This window comes from Drosophila albomicans, chromosome 2R (assembly GCF_009650485.2).
Source record: "Drosophila albomicans strain 15112-1751.03 chromosome 2R, ASM965048v2, whole genome shotgun sequence".
In the NCBI taxonomy this organism is placed as follows: domain Eukaryota; kingdom Metazoa; phylum Arthropoda; class Insecta; order Diptera; family Drosophilidae; genus Drosophila; species Drosophila albomicans.
In genome coordinates this window covers 18,331,145-18,349,170 of record NC_047631.2, presented here as the reverse complement: position 1 = coordinate 18,349,170, position 18,026 = coordinate 18,331,145, and the positions used below count along the sequence as shown (strand labels likewise).

At 40.1% G+C, this 18,026-nt stretch overlaps 1 long non-coding RNA gene across 1 annotated transcript; it reads right to left on the bottom strand.

The window, feature by feature from the left end:
- Window positions 1-1,134: 1,134 nt before the first annotated feature.
- On the bottom strand, window positions 1,135-2,633 carry LOC117575332 (uncharacterized). Its single transcript, XR_004572859.2, has 3 exons — window positions 2,555-2,633; window positions 2,388-2,476; window positions 1,135-2,318 (listed from the first exon to the last, which is right to left on the bottom strand). It is a non-coding gene; the product is annotated as an uncharacterized LOC117575332 (long non-coding RNA).
- Between the last annotated feature and the right edge of the window lie 15,393 nt (window positions 2,634-18,026).

Genomic DNA, 18,026 nt, shown 5'->3' with positions numbered 1-18,026 from the left:
ATTTTGCTGTACTAATTTATTTCCACCGTTTTCATTAGGTGTTTTGCTTACCGCAAGAGGCAGATCTGGTCCACGAACTTTTTCAAAGTAAGCTCTACACCTAAAGAAATACGACAGCATATAAATGACAGTAGACAGTTTGATCGTTTGAGTATAAAGCCATGTTAAAGCTATTATTTTCGAAAACGTCAACCACTACCGTCTTGATTAAGTTCTTTTGCCCTGGTCTTATGAGGTATTACTTTCTCGATAACAACACAGACACAAAGAGACTAACCTAGTACACAAATATGGATAAGGACAACAAAAAGACTTGAATCACTAGATGTTATTGATTCTAGAGCATATATAATATTTTTAAAGGCCATGTTTAGATTCAAAAACAGGCCACACGATTGGGCGCCAAAATATATTATTAAATTATAATTATATCTGTAACGAATCACTAGTGTAGTATTCGTCGGGTGCTGGTGTTAGGTTTACTAGTGTGGCGTACGCGCTGGCTTCTCCGGGCTTTGCTCAGATAGCATGGGGTTCAAGGAAAGGGCCAACTAATAGGACGCACCACTTATAACAATAATACATTTAAATTTCGCGTACATATGGGAAAACAGAAAAGAAGGAGTGTAAAGGGGAAGGTTACATTAAACAATAGTGAAAGAGAAGAGAAAGGGAAGGAGAGGAAGGTAGGTTAACAAAGAAGACGGAGCCACTCTCTCACGCAACACAGCTGTTATTGTGTGCAGACGCCCACCCTACCGTGATCCTGCATTCATTGCCAAAAACTAAAAGTTGGCAGGATCCCTAAAAGACAGTGGTTCGGCTAACCTACTCCTGCTTGGTTAGGCATGGTTCCAAATAAAAGTGAACAATTAAGCGGACATACTTAATTTATTAACAGATAACAAAAATACTTGGAATATTAACAACATTATGAAATGACAAGAAAAAAAATGACAAGAAAAATAAATAAATAAATAATTTAACGGACAAACATATTAAGTGTGTATGAGGCGGAATTTATAAATAAAGCAAAAAGAAAAAAAATAAATAAAGAAAAACTAAAAATAATTAACCTATAAATATAAAATATGATCTAGCATAATTATAATATAAATAATTATTTTTGCATTTAAATGTTGAATAAATTAAGAGAAGGAAAAAATTAGCTAAAATGAACTAGTTTTGGTTCATTTAGAAATGCAATGTTAGACCATCACACCGAATATAGGCAAACACTAGATGCAAGTAAAAATGAGGATCAGCTGATGGCTGTCACTCAATGAAATGTTTTGCTATTGCCAGTCTCGCAAGGTCACTGACCGCTGGGACTGCAGACAGCTGTAGCAGCGCTATGGTCAGATGGACCACCAGCAAAAGGGAAGCTTTAGCTGTAGCTCATGTATTATTAATTAGTTAGAGTGAAACAGACTTACATACATTAGAGACTCCCACGCAGAAAGATCTTTCCTTGTGTTGGTGCCTGTCTGTGGTGTATCTGTGGGGAATAATAATAATTGCGAGCTTTTGCGCCTGCATGGAAGCTGCTTGCTACGACCGGTAACGTCGATCAAAACAAACATGCATACATACAAATGTATGCAAGTATGGTTTTACATGCTTTCCAGGCAATACAAAAACATTAATTTTTATAACTAAATTCAATTTTACAAAGATATTTTGCCTAGAGGTGTTGCCTTACATGCCTTCTTAAATGATTGCCATTTCTATTTTATACAATAGTACAGTGGTACTTGTATTATGAAGGACCCAGAAAAGTTGTTGGTTCAACTTTCTCGCCACATCATATTACACTTACAACATTGATGGACTATCACTTATTAATGCATACTTAAACAACATAACGTAAATTAACAATAATAAACAAACAAACAAAAAAAAATAAGCTGCCGTTCGCCTTCCTCCTGGGTGACGCAGATACTCGGCCTCGATGCCACCACAAGTGCGGAGCAAATAGCCAATGGAGATCGCAAGGCTGCCGGACGCAGGTGTTTTGCAGTAGAAACACAACCTGCTGGGAAGCAATTCTCCTGTGCTCAATGAGCGTCTGCAGCTAGCAACAGCTCATCTGTTTGCGTTGCCCAGACAGCTGATGTGTCCAGCACAGCTGCGACTTGGAGCTTTTGGTGGTTGGCCGTTAATCAAGCAGTTGTGTGTTTTGACGTTTCATTTTAAATTAATTTAAAATTCTACCACTGGGTTATTATAATTTACACACTGGGTTATTATATAAATTATGGCTGGGTTATTATATAAATTAGGATTGAGTTATTATAATTTATGACGAAGTGCCGAATCTAAAAATAAATAGACAAAACTAAACTTAGAACAACAAAAAACTAAATATACGTATAACAAATATTTACCCTAATCTGGAAAACGGCACTTGGTTTATTTACGCCAGTTGGCAAATTCCTATAGTGGACAAACAGCTACAAGTGGACGGCAAGGTGCACTTTTGTAAAAGAAAAGAAGATGACAAGATTACGACTCAGTATAACAATTATACAATGAAGTATCTTTGTATACTCACAAGTACGTTTTATGCATCTGACTACACCAACCACTTCACTGATGTACTTTTTTTTTTTCTATTAAAGCACATGCACTTTTCCACTATTTTTTTTTTTTTTCCAGGTTCTGCACATAACCTGCTAACCATTTCTTCCAACCAAAACCAACAACAAAAACCTTTTTTTTTCGGAAATTTGACAATTAATCCTACTCAAAAAGGTAATCGCTTGTCTATTTTGGTCTGGACTTAACACAATCAGCTGATCTAGCAATTCATGCTTGCATGTATCGTGGTCCACCAATAGATGGCGCTATTTTTGGAGCTTTCAGTCTCATTGCTAAATAAAGCTCCGCTTTTCAGAACAAAACATGACAAGACATTGAGTACCATTTTCTCAGACTACAAATAATTTTATACAACTAAACAAATTAAATAATACAAATTAACTAGGACAATAAACATATAAATAAATAATATAATAAATAATAGATAGAAATATGTAGGTGTAGAGAAAAAGAAGAAAAAAAAATGTTGCATACTTTTAGGCTTAGGGAATTTCAACTTCGACAAGCGGCCTATTACAACATCTAAGCTTTATCTATGGCTGCCTTCTTCTTTCTTTTACATTTTCCGCTGTTTTGGCATTGTGTTCCCCTCTCCATTCTCCCTCCTGTGGTTTTTCTTTTGTTTTTATTTACCCACACCGGCATCTGCACGGGAGCAGCGGCTTTAGCTAGCAGTAAATTTAAGTTGCTGCTGGCCCTCTCTGCACTGCGGTCGAAATAAAAATGTTGAATCGTCATAAATGGCTCCATAAACTACGTCAATAGTGCTCCTGCTACTCCTGCTGCTGCTGCTTCTCCTGGATGCCACGACATCTCAACCAGAGCTTGGCAACTTGTAAGGCAACCTTAAGAATGAGGACTGGGAATGGGAACGAGCATAAAAATGAAAATAAAAATAGTTGGCCAGCATAAACGCCTCCGTGATTTTTACATAAGACCAACACTCACCAATCTCTCTTTCGCTCTAAGTTCATGTCCATGTCCGCATCTGTGTCCGACTGGATTCGAGTCCAGGCAGCCACTTGTCGTTGTCGTTGTCGCTGCCGTTGCCTCGCCTTTGTGAGCATTTTTTTCTTTATTGTTTGCATTGCGACGTCATTGCCATGGGCGCAGAATGCGAGCAGGAATTAATTAAAATGAATGAGGGGACATGTCATAAACAAAAGCAGAGTCAACTGTTGACTAAGCGAACCAGTCAAGTATCGCGAAGTATGAGTGTGTGCGTGTATGTGTGAGTGGGGGGCGTGGTCGTGGTTGTGGCGTAGCGCGTAGATAAAACCACATCAGAGTGTAACCCACAAAAATGTAACCAAAAGAAACTCCATAAATATTTCAACTCGCTTGCTCGCGAGTGGCGCCATCTATCGATGGAGTGTTGCTATATCTCTGTCTCTATGTGTGTGTGTGTGACTATATGGGGGTGTTGTAAAACAAGTCATAAATTACAAGCCAGCACTGTCAAAGTTCAGCTGACTGCGTTGGCCATCCGGCAACAGCGAAGCCAAGCCAGCCAAGTGCCAAAGAAATGCTGCACAACCAGCAAATATTGCGCATACGCCGCGTAGATGCTGCATGCCGCCGGCTGGTTTGGCTAGTTGGCTGGCTGACTGCCTGCCTGCTTGCCTGACAAGTGCAATGAACTCAATTTACAGACCAGAAAAAAATACATAAAAAAAAGGAAAGTTATGAGCTCAACATTTATATTGCGATAAAAATTGAGCAAAGCTGCCCGTCCAAAAATGGCCAGTCAGCTGACGTTTAATTAGCAGGAAATAAAAACTCTAAAAACAAAACAGCAAAAAATCTAGAAAAACTGCCTTGGAGGAAAAAGGGTCTCTCGCACACACACTTTGATGTGGTCGTTTTGAATGCGAGAATCCAGGCATGACCTAAAACCAATTCAATGACCATTCTCTACATTTTCAGCTATAATTAACCCGGCTTTAAGGGGCCGAAAGCACGAAGTCATCAAACGTGCTGCCGAAAAATCTGCTACATTCACACACTACCTCCACAACACAGATGTGGAAAAGCTTTCTGGTACACTCACAGAGAAAGATGACGATAACAAGATGGAGTCCAATACACGTTGAGAATGAGATACAAGATATAGAAGGCAGGAGACAGCCATAGAATTAACTGAACTAAAATGAACTCGACACTCAACACCCGACTCGACTCGACTCGTCTCGACTCACGCACTCAGCAAGCTAATTATGCTGCAAATACCAAAAAGATGACGCAGCATAAGGCACTTAACGCCACCAAATTGTAAGTACAAGACAGTGAATATATTTTTTGAATATGTGCGGTGTGTATGTGTGTCTGTGAAATAGAGTCTGTGTATTATTTCATAAAATATTTTCTTAGCTGCTGGCACAAAAGATCATGTCAAGACATAAATCTCGACATTTCAGTTACGCAAAGCGAGCAAACAAATGATGGAAACTACGAAGCCGGCTTAAGGCAGTCAACAACACAAGACGAGCTGGAATTACAGTTTCGCAAGCCTTCATTTGGCTGTTTGCTACCACACACACACACACACACACACACACACACACACACACACACACACACACACACCCAAGTAGACATAGACGTAAATACAAATAATAAAAATACTCGTGGCATATTTTCGTTGTCATTACTTTTGTGGCGCTGACACAGCTAATAACGCGGCGCATGATTGTTGCAAACGCTGCGTATGAGTAATCATAATGATGCCCCAAGCTTTCTCAAAGGCGCGCACACACACACACATACATCCTCGCACAGACAAGAATGTTTGTCGAATATTTTTGGGCAATGCGTAAATTATTTTCGCTTGCTGTGCTGAGTAAACTTTGCCATACGCGCCGAACGAAACGAGAACAATAGAAAAGCAATGGCGAAGAAAAGAAAAGCGTTGCGAGCATAATGAAAAATCGCCTAAATTTTGTAGCTGCAGCAAGCAGCGATCCTTTTTGGCCTCCCCCGTTTTGATTAATACTTCCATATGGCAACTGGCAACAAACTCAACGCGTTCAAATCGCATTAATAAAATATAAGAATTTATGGTTTGCTTATTATAAGTGCAGACGACAACAGGCTCATACAAATACAGGGTGCTACTCTTGAACAACATTGCGTATACGTTTTTTTTAAATAAATTTTTGAACGTGTAATTAAAATGATGGATTACAGCATGATCAAAGCTAAAAGTATGGAGAGAGAAAGGTGGTAAATTCTATTCATTATATTTATCCCTCTACTCAATCCTTCCCGCAAACAGGAAGTTGATATTCAACGTAAGTGAGTGCTTCAATTTCAAAGAAAATCATATGAAAAATTTACGTAAACGCAGTTTTCCGTTTACATTGACAAAGTTTGCCCAGTAAAGTGCTCGAAATGCCAACAAAAGACCAACAACAGGCCACACAAAATGACTGCCACTGTATATTGGGTATATAAGTACATATTTCTATATGAGGGAGGGGACATACCAGCTGAGTACGAGTACACAACAATTCTTCGGCAGCCTGCTAACTGTGCGCATTTGTTAGACTTCTTCAATGTGTAAGGGGGCCCACGGATTTTATGCCGCATTTAATAATGCCAACCCACAAAAATCACATCCGGCAATTTACAACGCAACGCAACCAAATCGAAGCCAAGCAAAGTCCTTCTTTTCGAGATTCTCAATGTCACTGCTCGAGATTCTCAAAATGGTAAAGCTGAAGGCTGTGGAAACTGAGTCTGAGTCTGAGTTTGTAGCTAAAGCTGAAGTCGAGCGAATGACGTCTACTCATAAGAAAAATCAGCGAGGACAAACTTTGGCAACAAAGTTGTCCTCTACTTATTTGTTGCCTTTTTCACAATTCATTAAATTTGATTAGAGAACTTTTGCCATAAAAATTACGAAATTGTGCCGTTGAAGGCTCACTTCGTCTCCGGATCAGGCTCAACTGAGCCCGTGTGTGCTGGTGTGTGTGTGTGTGGGAGAGTGTGGAAGATTTGTGTTTGTTGTGCGTGAATATGATTTCGTGCATGCTTGTGTGTGAGTATGTGCTTGTGCCCTCCAAAAAGTTTGAACTGTCAGGTGGCAAAAGCCAATTGGCCAGCCGTTGGAATCTTTCACAATCGATAGCTGACTCGCTATCCTCTTCCTAGACGATTGGATATTATTTATACCCAAACACACTTGATATTATACGGGATTATTGTGGAGTGTTCTGCTGGACGTTGCCTTAAATTTTGGATTGCTAAACTTATAATTAAATGCAAGCGTTTGTTGCGATTAAAAAAAGGAGTATAAATAAAGAAAAAGTAAATGGCATTGGCATTGCTTTTAAGACTGATTAATAATTGAAGCATCTTAATGGACTTGGCCGAAACAAGCAGCAACTCGTTTTGTCTCTCTGTCTCTGTCTCAGTAGCTGACTCCATGTTTCTGTTTCTATATCTGTATTTGTAGCTGCGTCTTTTCAACTCTGTTGGCAACAAAACTCTGAAAAAAAAAACAGAAGTTCCTTTTGAGTGCAGCAGCGTCAATTAAATTAAGATGCTGCTCAAAGTGAAAAGTGTTTTTTATTAATGTTTAACAACAAATTAATAATACAACCCGTCTCGGGCTGTTTTGCAATTTGCGCTTAGGACACATTTCATTAGTGTGCCTGGACTTTTGCTTATTAGATTTGGGCCATTGCTTGACCGGCATACAACACATTCTTTCATTCTGAAAAAGCACTCGCTGAGCTCCCAAAACATAACAAGCGAGTGAACAACAAACACACACGCACACTTGTATATGAATGCCTGCATATTTCAGTGGCATTTTAGGTAGGAAAATGAAAATGAATGCTTTTAAGCTTGACCCAAACATAAACTCCAACTGACCCGTTCCGCCAACTGCATCCCGTTGGTCCCCACTTCAAACTCGCCAGCTTTAAACTATGCGCTTGCTGGATCGCCATTATAAAGCAGCAGCACTGGCAGAGCACATTGAAGATTCTGGTATTCGACATAATGTTGTGGTTGAGCTAAACGACTGCATAGAACAAGCTTTTTATGCCAGCCAACGTCCCTTAGTAATGTCCACCCAATGCCCACACACTGAATGGAAAGGGGAAGAGAGAGAGAGCAACCCACCCACACACACATACACTCGGGTTGCCTTGCGGTGGAGCATATGCGATTATGGTCTGGCCATAGTTCTCTTCACTCACACACATACAAATATTCAAATGCTATCAGCTCTAATACTACGTTGCAAATGCCTTCTTAGCTCAATTTCTAGTCACTAATATTTTCATCTCTTTGCTAAACAAACTTGAATATTAATGCACAAAACATAAACACAACAATAACAATAAAATTGTAAAACGAACAAGTGCATTTGCAGTTCGGTTTGCTGGATGCTCGAGTTAGTTTCCAGTTGCGTATTCAAATGTGAATTCACAGAAAATCCATTTAAGCTTCCGACCATGGCGGCGCGTTGACGACTGTTGTTCGGCCGAATACTTATTTCCGAATATTCTCTACACATTTATTGCTAAACACAGTTCCTTTGCAGAACTCCCAGCCATAAAAACGGAAATGATTGCGGTGGCATCCCGTTGTGCAACTGTCTAGCTCAGCATCAAAATCGAAGTTTGCACTTTTTCAAACAAAAACAAACAATTTTGTTAAAGCACACTGCAAAAATCTCTCAATTTAAATCCAGAAATTAATTCAAAACAAACTAAATTGCATAAATTAGATATGCATTATGCAACCGCAATGAAAGTAGGCCATGATGTCAAAAGTCTCTATCCATGAACGCAAAAATTAGAATTCAACTGTCACTTCAACGAATGGATTATTTCCATTAGTTGCCTTTATCAAACACAATTAACTTTTCGATTGAATGCATAGCAGGAATTTGTTATTCCTTCTTTAATTATATCATTTTTTCAGCTTAGTGAGAAGCCAATGACATCCCAAGGAGAACTGCGTATACGAATAATTCTAAGTTATTGTTTTCTAATAAAAATCGAAATACAAATTTAAGCTGATTGCGTTTAATTCGTGTGAGCTTTGAAACTTATTAACGAGACAGTTGAGAACTTGGAGGTTGTTTGCTTTAACCACGAACAAAATGTGAATGTACCCGCGGGTATGTGAAGAGACTCCTCCTCGTCGTAGTTGTTGTCGTTGAACTGCTTGAGCTGGATGCTTTTACCCTCTGCATTGCAAAGTTCACGTTGAAGTCATCAGTGCTGGGATATCAATTTAACCTTAGGTTTGTTTGCGTTTGCCACGCACACAAGTCTGATTGATTTTGCAGGGTTCAATTACATGGCACATCTTATTATATGCAGACGGCGTTGCCCCTCTCTCTCTGTCTGTCTCCCTCTCTGCACTGTTCTTCTCTGACAATTGGGTGGGTGGCTCTTGGTGGATGGGTCTACGATTTTGCAATGGATTTGACATGATATTAGCTTAGCGAGTGCTAATGGTGTATGCCATTTGCCAATGGCAAATGAGATTCGCATACGAAAATCGAATGTAATCGCTAATGGGCGTTGTTATTGAGTGGGCAGAGCCAGAAGCCAGCAGACAGCCGCCAGAACCGAAAGCCAAAGCATTTGACAAAGAATTGCTGATAATTGACAATGCGAGAGCTCTGCTGATTTTCTGCTTATGAAGTAATAATCCAGCCACGTCAACAAATTTGATTGTCAGCATGAAACACTGGCACTGCCAACACTTAGACATCAACAAACCAAGAGCAGCAGCTGTGGTCGCAGTCCGCAGCCCGCCCCTTTCATCACCCTTAGTTGAGGAAGCTAGAGGATTTAGATGTCAGACAGAGGGGAATATACATTCATAGTAGTACGAACAAAATCACAGTCAGCAATACCGCCAGTTGAGTGGAGTGTATAACAAAATCAGTTAGCAAATCCACTCAAAATACACGCCGTACATTTCCATAGACACATTGACAGCACAGCTGCCCGCAGATCCCGCTTCTTTCTTCACCCTCCTCCTGCCCAATCCCGCATCTCAGTCATCTTCCATGCCACCGAAAGTCGCGCCAAAGGCCGCAGTGTATTTCTGGCCGGCAGCTTCTCATATGAATAGAGTCGCATCGATTTCACTTCATTTGATTGCGACCAGCCAATGGAGTATCGAGTACTACGCTGACTAACTGACTAACTGACTGTCTGACTGACTGATAGATAGATAGATAGATAGACAACTCAATAACAAGTCGAATATCGCACAAGCCGCGGGATAAAGGACGGTAAACGACACATGTTTGTTGTTGCCTTTCCTACTGCTGTTGCTGCTGTGACATGAGATTTTCAATTTTGCGTAGAAACTTAGGCAATTTCGTAGCCAAAAAAGGCAGCAAACATTTCAATAACGTTGCTTTTCACACAGCCATCTTTCATCAGTTGTTGTTGTTGCTGTTGTTCCTGCTATTGTTGTTGGCGGTGGTGGCCATCCGACAGCCACGCAACCATCCTTCTGCTGCATATTGCTGTCAATATCAAGCGGCAATGTCGTCGAGTGCTTAATTATTTTTTGTGGTTTTGTCCCCCATCTGTGTGGAAGAGCGCAAAGTGAAATTGCTTGAGCCAACCAAAACCGTAGCCGTACTCAAAGCTTGGTGCCACCGAAAAGCCACAGTGGACGAAGCCAAGGCCGAGCTGCTAATGAAACCAACGCGAAATTGGATTTTCATGTACATGACACACAGAGAGAGACATTTAGACATTCAGACGAGAGCAGACAGACAGCTGGACGCAGTCAGAGCGTCGCCTCTGACTGATGGACAGGGCGTTCCCACACGTGCTTGACTAATCATGGCTAATTGAGCGGATATGCGTAATGCGAGCATATTAATTGTCCAGTATGACTAAGCAATGTGCGTATAAATAGATGAATTTCTCTCTCGAAATCGTTCTTAAGAAGCACAGCTAACAAGCTACGACAAAAACCATTTCTCACTTTTTAAAATGCATATATAAATAGTATCGAAAGAAAGAAATAAAGCAATTATCTGTAAGCCAAGTAGAAAGAAACCAAAAAAAAATGGATAACAACTGGTTGGTTTTACAAGTAATTGGCTTAAGGGTATTTAATAGCGAAGGCAAAGTCTTAGCGATAACCTTCAAACTGGTTCATTAAGATGGTCAAGTTGGAGTGCAATGGCAACTGTAAAATCTTTAGGATTAGATGCAATCAACAATAACACAAGCGAGAGCAAGAGCACGAGCAGCTGTGTAGGAAAGTTTTCGTCGGAGCAACGCAGAGTTGTATGTCAATTCTAATTGTCATTACGTATACGTAAAGTGCAGAGAGAAAGACAAACGAGTTAGCCACTGATACCCAATGACAGACAGCAAACGAGAAAACGAATGGGAGTCGAAATGAGATGAGCGTGTGGGTTGCAAGGAGTCAAAAGTTTTTTGGCCAACAAGAAAAATGAAAGAGCCAACAACTTGGCTGTCGATGAAGACAAATGCAAGCATCAAAATAAACACAAAAACAAAATCAGCACGAGTGATGGGAAGAGTAGGGAGAAACTGCTAAATGGCAATGGCAACTTGCGCATTTTGTTAACTTCAACATGCTGCTGCACCCACATCAAAAACATGGCTAACCCATTGCAATTGGCATTGCGGAGATGTTGCTGCTAGTTGCTGCTGCTGCTGCCCCCATGGTTAGTCAGAACCGGAGCCAAACAAAACACTAATGAAGGTAGTCAGCGGTGCAGCAACCACTTGGTCACCGCCAAGCCACTCAGTTTTGTGCAGTTGCAAGAATGTCTTGAGCTTTGTCTTTCTTTGCTCTCCTCCATCCACAAAATTTCTTTTATTTTTGCTTTTTGTTTTTCACAGCGGGAAGGGCAGAGAAAGAGAAAGAGATGAAGACGAGAACGACATACGGCATCGATAAATTACAAAGTTAAACTAAAATTAAATTCTACGCCAAACAATGCATCTTACTAGGGCCACAGCCAGTCAGCCAGTTGCAGCTTCTAGTTGCTGTCGGTCGTTGCTGCTGCCACTGCTGCTGCTCGTTTTCGGCTGGATTTAAGCTGCCTGTCAGCCAAAGGCTCCTGTCCGGGTTTTATATATAGCATTTCCATGTTGGCGACTAATGCAGCTCGGACCATAGCGATGGCGATGGCAATGACGATGGCGATGGCGCCCAGTCTCTTTGCCAATGCCATTCATTATGCTGGACATTTTTGCTGGCCATCGGCGACGTTGCCGCTCAGTTGCCAACAGAAACCAATCATTGTGATACTTTCATTAAAATGTAGCTGCTGCTGCCAGAGATGCCAGTGCTCAGTAGCTTGCAAGGAACTTGGCGTCTTGTCTTCTCGCTGCTCCTTTTTGTTTATTGATTTTAAATGTAATAAACGGCATTTGCAATGCCGGAGCAATTTGACGGCACTTCCATAATTCGCACGCCTTCGGAATGCAATTTAATTGGACAATGTTGTTTGGCTTTGTCGTTTGTTATCTTTGAGAGTTGCATGGCTCGGGTTTTGTATTGCATTGCTTTAGCTTGACGCTGATGCCGATGCTGATGCTGAATGTGTCCCCTCAAGGCAGCTGCACGTTCCATTGTATATGCACAGTGGGTGCCGTAAATTTGATACACTTGTGGGCGTCGATAATTTAAGCGAGATATGGCCACAAGCGACCAAACACACACACACACACACACACACACTGATAGAAACATGCGTGACTTTTGGCATGAATACAGAGAGATGCAGATACATTCGAAGTTGTACATACAAACTAATATGTAGATACAGATACAGTCCGGGCGGAACATAAGGACAAATTTACGCCGGAGGCCTTTGTTTGTGGCAAATGATGCCATAACGATATCTATTAGCAGAAACACCACAGGCAACGCGCAACACGACGCAACACGCAACGCCGCAACGCTGCGACGCTTGAAGGCTGCATGCAACACAGTGCCATGGCAGTAATTGTGATTCAGCCCAGAACGTATTTGCCCGCTTTAATTGCATTTCGATTTCTTGTTTAATTAAATGCACTTGATCGAAATGCGAGCTGCCAGCAGCGTGCACACAGAAGACATCTTAATTGAAATTCATGGTGCAAATGACCCTGTCAAATTGCGAAATTAACAATGCGGCAATTAAGCAATTAAAATTTATTTTTCAATTATGTAAAGACACTGACCAGAGCCAAGATGAACCTCTTCCATAGTTGAAAATATCTGAGAAATTAAAAGCAATTACAAATCTATTTCATTATTAGTTCACCCCAAGATTTATGGCGTACTAAGTAAGCTATTAAAATTGTGTTTTCTAAAAAATATTTAACGTAAATTTGTTGTTATTAAATTTCAACGTAGTTCCACAGTGAGTCTGTGTTTTGCTATCAGTAACAGTTGACCTCAAGATTAAAAATATAATAAATAACATTAAATATTTTTGTAATCACTAACGTTTGACGTTGTTTAATCCTAAATTGCGTTAACCTCATCAAAGTGTTAAATAAATAAAATGAAAATAAATCATAATCTTCTACTTGGATGATCATTAAAACAACATTAAAATTTAATACTTCATCGAATTAATTTAAGCTAATTTGCATGTTCTTAATTATAATACGATTTTGCATTATTAATTTTGTCATATAGAAACGTTTTTCATGATTTTGCAATGTTTTAGATGAGATATTTGCCACCTGCCCAGTCACCTTCAAGCATGGTTAATATGGCAACATCGTCATTTAACAAATTTATGGTCGTTCAACGCACAAGAGTCTGTTTCACTTATGAGAAGGTAGTAGAAGCGAAGCCGTCTAAGTAGCGGTGGCCCTCATAACACCAGTGCAACCAGTGCAAGCCAGAAAAATCCTTCATGCCGCAGTGCTTTATATTAATGCAACGCTTTCCTGCCACACGCTGTGCTTTTGCCTTGGGCGGCAACTGCAAATTGCAGCTGTTATAAAGGGTACATAAAAAAAGGGAAGAATAATAATAATAAAACACAGCACGCATTGAAAGTGAATGACTTTTAAATACCCTGTGACTGGTGGGTAAATTTACAATAACAATTCCAGCTGATCGATAAACAGACAATGAAATTTATAGAAATTAAGTAAACTATTGATAGCACATATCGTAGATACCCAAGCTTGTTCCTTAAATTATGAGTCAAGGGTATCAAGAGAGCAGTTCGCGTAAAATATATGTACATGCTGCAAGTGACACTACAAGGCCGCACTCACACTCGCACTTGCCACTCGCTGTGGCAGTCACACTCAGAGTCGGAGTCGCGGACGCGCTTTCCACTTGCCACTTGACACTCGACGGCTAACCTTTTGCAGGCAGAGCGTTTTGCAGAGTCCTTGAGTGGCTTTTTTCGGCTGTCGACTCTTGGTGTGAGCATGGAAGATGCCATGGGAGATTACAGGAAAGACACAGAGAGAGACAAAGAAAGAGGGGAGAGTGTGCTTTCAACTTTGCACCACAATTTGTGTTGACATCATCAGATTAAAAATTGGGCGCAAAAACAAGCAAAAATGATTTCTTAGATGCGCATGTTGTATATTTGCTTCTCGTTATTGTAGTTGTTGTTGTTTGCCACGCTACAGACTGCTTGTGGCCTGGCATTTAACTCGTTTCACTTCATAAATTCACTTTTACGTAATAAGTTGATTCAGCCAAAGCCTTTCTTTCCCCTCACCCTCTGCTTTCCATTCTTTTCCGTTTGCCATGTGTGTCGCTTCCGCAGAGTCGCTCACTTTGCATTTCGCGGCTGGCTGACTGACTCCAGCTCAGCTCAGTCTCTGCCTCCGCTTCCTTCTATATCTTGGCGTCCATTCCTTGCTCAGGCCCAGAACTCGACTGGCTTTCTATTCTTTATTTGAGTTATCATGACACATTTCGCTGAATTCAGTCATTTCTTCTACTGTGCTCGCTGGCATCTTCGCCTCACGGCTGTCACTGCGACATGGCGCCAACTGACTGCGTGTGTGTGCTATACGTTAGTCTATAGTATAGTATGTGTTATCTTTGTGTGACTGTGTTTGTGCCCACCTTAACAACCCAAAGAACGCTGCTTACCAGAGAAAGAGGCCGAAGTGTGTTTTTGCGCTGCTTGGTTGCCTTGCCATTTTAAAGCAATTTTCAAACAAATTTACTGTCATTAACTTAGACAGTTGATGAAATTTATGTCAGACATATCAGCATCATGACGTTCCGCAACCTCCCTCTCAATCAGCCTTTCCCCCCTCCGTGTCCTTCTCGCTTGTCCTTTGTCTACCATCGTATAGCTCTGTGTGTGGCATGCGCACGAGTTGAAGCTGGAGTTGGAGTTGGAGTCGGAGTCGAGTTGAGTTGAGTTTGAGTGAATGACTTCAAAAGCAAAAAGACATTAAAATTTTGTTTACACAAACTCAACGAATCCAATTTAATTCAATTCGTTTGTGCATATGTGTGTGAGCTTGTGTATGGGGTTTTTATGTACAGATTGTGTGTGTGTCTGCGTTGACTGCATGCAACACCAGAAACAACAACAAAAACAATGACAACAACAAATCGTTTACCACAGTTCACTGCCTTACATCATAAAACGTCTCGCTCTGAGAGCAACTTTACCCAACACTGCCAACACTTCGGCATATCGCCAGACTCAGTTTTGCCAATCCTCCTATTACTTTCTCTCTTTCTCTTCGTCTTTCTCGCTCTGCCACGTGTGCTGTCCCTTTCACTCCCTACAGACAATCGATCAATTGGGCCGCAGTAATTTGTGGGCAAGGACTGAAAGTGTTCGCCAACTGTCGTGCATATGCCATCAACAGCATCAGCAACAGCAACAACTCTGACATTCTATTAGGAATAAGGACTAACGATAAAGACAAGAACGCAATCTCGTCTCGACTTTAATGTGCTCTAACCAACACCAATATTAATCATATTTTACTTTCCACAAATTTACATATTTTACAGGTTTTTGTCTGACAGTAATAATAATTAAAACCCTGAACGCCTTAGTCGCTCTGGCTCATCTCACTGCAATATGGAATTGTATTCGTTATGGAGGAAACCAATATTAAGCCGACAGAAAGTAATAAGTACTAATACTAACTATAATTTTAAGTATTAATTAGAATTTGGTTGAAATACTAAAATTAACTAGAGTAAAAAAATATAAAATTTATGTATATAAATAAATATTACTTCCTTTTACTACAACTTTTGGTCAAGTTGAGTTATTAAGAGAAAATAGAGTTAAAAATATTAAATTTATATAAATAAATATTTATATTTAATTTACTAACATATAAAACATAACATATACAATTATAAATGTAATATGAAGTTAACAGATATTGAGATGATGGAAAACAATAAAAAAAATGTATTCAAAAAGTGCAACAACAACAAAAATGAAATTGTTTTACATTTAATTGAAATTTGAATAAAAATAATTTATAAATAATAATACAATTTATTTATTTAACATTATTTAATTATTTTATTTATGTAATGATAATAATTTCAATTATTAAAGTAAGCAAGTATTAACATTTTAAGCATTAAATAAATTTATTAAACTTAAACTTTAATAAAAGCGCTATATCTTACACTTCAAGGAGAGGCATGTGAAATCACGACAGTCTGCATATCAAATGGCATCATATAGTTTATGGACTCGCCAGGAGAGTCAACAAAAGATGCGGTGTGCTGTGTGGGGGGGGGGGGCGGGGCGTAAATCGTGTGCAAATTTTAATTTTACGAGTGCTTCGGTCACGAATCAAGTTCGACTTTGTTGCGCCGTCTGTCATAAACAGCAGCTTATACAGCAGTTCGGTGCTGCGAGCATATTTATCTTCTCGTTATGTCAGTTATTGCGAGTCATGGCAGGAACTGTGCCTCGATGCCACCATGCCACCATGCTACCACGATGCCACAATGCCAGTGCAAATTAAGTGGCAGTTATTTCTCACGCAACTCGTCCGCATCTCGTGTGAGTATAAACAAAAATGGCCTATAAATGGCTATAGTTCGATGCTGTTCGACGTGACGCTCACTCTGCGTGTGTGTGTGTGTGTGTGTGTGTGTGTACTGCTTGTATTCTTCGTGTTACCAACATTGCCGTTGTCAGCGAGTCCTTGTCATCATAGTCATCGCTGTTGCTCCCGCTGTTCCCACTTCTCCCACCGCTGTTGTTTGGTGTTGTTGTTTGTTGGCTGTTTGTTAATCCGGCATTGTTTGCCTTATAAATGCGTTAATTTTATGACAAGTTCATTTTATTGGTTTTTCTTGTTTGCCATCGTTGTGTTTTCGCATTGGTTTTTCACAAGCCAAACATAAAACGACAGACATCAGCCAACCAAAGAGCAAAGAGACGATAAGAGCCAACTGCAAAGTGGAAACTGGCAACAGACAAGGAACAAACAACAAGGCAAAACACTCAATTTGATCGTCTGTTAATTGCTTGTTTTAATTGTTGTCTTTGTTTCGTAGTCCATGTGCGTGTGTGGCTATAAACCATTCCAAACGAGTATGGTTAAAGCAAATTCATATATAATTATAGCCACACGCATACATACAAAACCAATGCAATAATAATAAAGCTGGAGTCGCATGTCTTTAGTTTGCTGGCAAGTCTATTGTATTCATTGGTCTATGGCCAGTTCAATCAATTTTAATTGAGATCAACTCTTGGATTAAATTATGTATACTACACAGCATATTTGTAACGGAGCAGTCAATTATTAAGGGCTGCGGCTTACACAAAAATAGCAACACAACATATTTATTTAAACCAGTTCTACGAGTATCTATTTACTGGACATTCAACCATGTGATTGTTTGTGTTCCGATACCAATCAATTATTTTTAATCAAACTAAGGCTATTATTATTTGAGTTGATAACTTAAGCTGTATCCCTGGCAGCATACTTGGCGGATTAGCAACCAGGGAACAATAAACTTTTAATTAGAAACTATAATATTTTCGCTCGTTTCCTTTGCAACGTTCTACTCTTGACTTTCAGCGAACACACTTGACTTTTTAATACAATTTTATTAACAGAAACTGCTGCAGTCTGTTACACAGCTCTCTTAATTATCTGATGCAGCCCGACGCGCTTCCGCACTGCCGCGCTTCAACGCCTTGTTATACCTGGCGGCTGCGTTGCGTATACGCCATGTTTGCCACACTGACCATAATTAACAGAAATTCGCTTAATTGGTTTAACTTGAAGTGTCCCACGTTTGCTGTTGCTGTTGTTGTTGCTGCTGCTGCTGCTGCTGTTAGTGCTCTTGCCTAGCTGCAATGGAGCTCATCAAACTTACAAATGAAGTCGCTGGCAACTGAAGACATGTGGCACAAGTTTATGACAATCGATTGTAGCACCTGTGAACAGTCTCTCCCCTGCAAAAGTACC